The sequence below is a fragment of the Arachis ipaensis genome, chromosome B09 (genome assembly GCF_000816755.2).
Source record: "Arachis ipaensis cultivar K30076 chromosome B09, Araip1.1, whole genome shotgun sequence".
Taxonomy (NCBI): Eukaryota; Viridiplantae; Streptophyta; class Magnoliopsida; order Fabales; family Fabaceae; genus Arachis; species Arachis ipaensis.
In genome coordinates, this window is record NC_029793.2 from 15,002,684 (window position 1) to 15,003,962 (window position 1,279).

Genomic DNA, 1,279 nt, shown 5'->3' on the forward strand with positions numbered 1-1,279 from the left:
ACGTATAAAAAGAAAAAAAAATCAATTTAAATTGGTTGAATGATCAGTTTATCCAACCAAAAAAAAAATTTAGTTAAATTTAATTAAAAAAGAATTTGTTCACTGTACAACATTTCTCTAAAGTTTTATTGGCTTTTGTATGCTTGGTATAAAGGTCATGTAAAACCAATTTATTTTTTAACTTAAATAAACTACATCTTTTATTTAAAATATAAAAAATAATTAAACAAATACGGATAATAATTTATCATATATATATAGGGATTAAGGAATTTTCTTTCATAGTCTCCAACTATTTTTTTCTTTAAATCCTTTTTTTATATTTAAAGAAAAAATATTTATGGTTAAAACTTAAACTCAAGACCATTGGTTAAAAAAGCAAAGTGCTTATTATCTTGGAGATTTTTTATTTAAATAAATTAAATAACTATTTTATTTAGATACGTGTTATATTATAACGTTTATAATGTAAACGAGATACAGTAAGACAAATTTCCAACAGCTATAAAAGGATGTGTAATCCTTAGCATTCTCCACTTATATTTTATATCTCCTTCTCCTCCGTTTTTCTTCCAAAAATAAGCAAAAATGTCCAGTAGTGGCGGATATATAGTTGTTTGTTGTATCCCAATTGTCGTATGAGAAACAGTGACAATGTGGTGATATTTGAGTGTGAGAAGCCGTTACTATTGCGCATTTGGCGCGTAAGCTCGTTGTCCGAGTTGAAGAGTTTGATATTGAGCAACTTTAGTAGTTTAGGGAGAAAAAAGATCGAAAGAGTAGGTATAGGTTGTTAACTGTAACACCCTACTACACAGAGTCTTATGTTTAAGTCATAAAATAGAGGTGGTGAGGTATTACGACCTCTAGAAATAAAATTTAGTACATATAGTAGTATGAAAAGGTTTATAACTAGGAGCCTTTGAAGAAAAAGAGATAAATCAAAACTGGTAAATCGAAAAGCGCACACTCCGATCGATAACGTAAACGAAACAGATATAGGATAAGCTCACACGGGAAGATATACAAAAGAGAGCCAACAATACAGATATCAAGGCTCAGGACTCGGTTTGCGAAGATAACCGGTCCGAGCATATAAGAGTATACATACATATATAAGGAACTACCCAAAATAAACCCAAAAGACAAAATACAAAAACCCGTTTCTCCAAAAATTAACCTCTAAGAGGAGTTAATACAAAATATATATATACAATGGAGAATATAAGTATCTAAACAAGTACATATAACCAAAATAAAATCCCGAGAGCTAAGGATT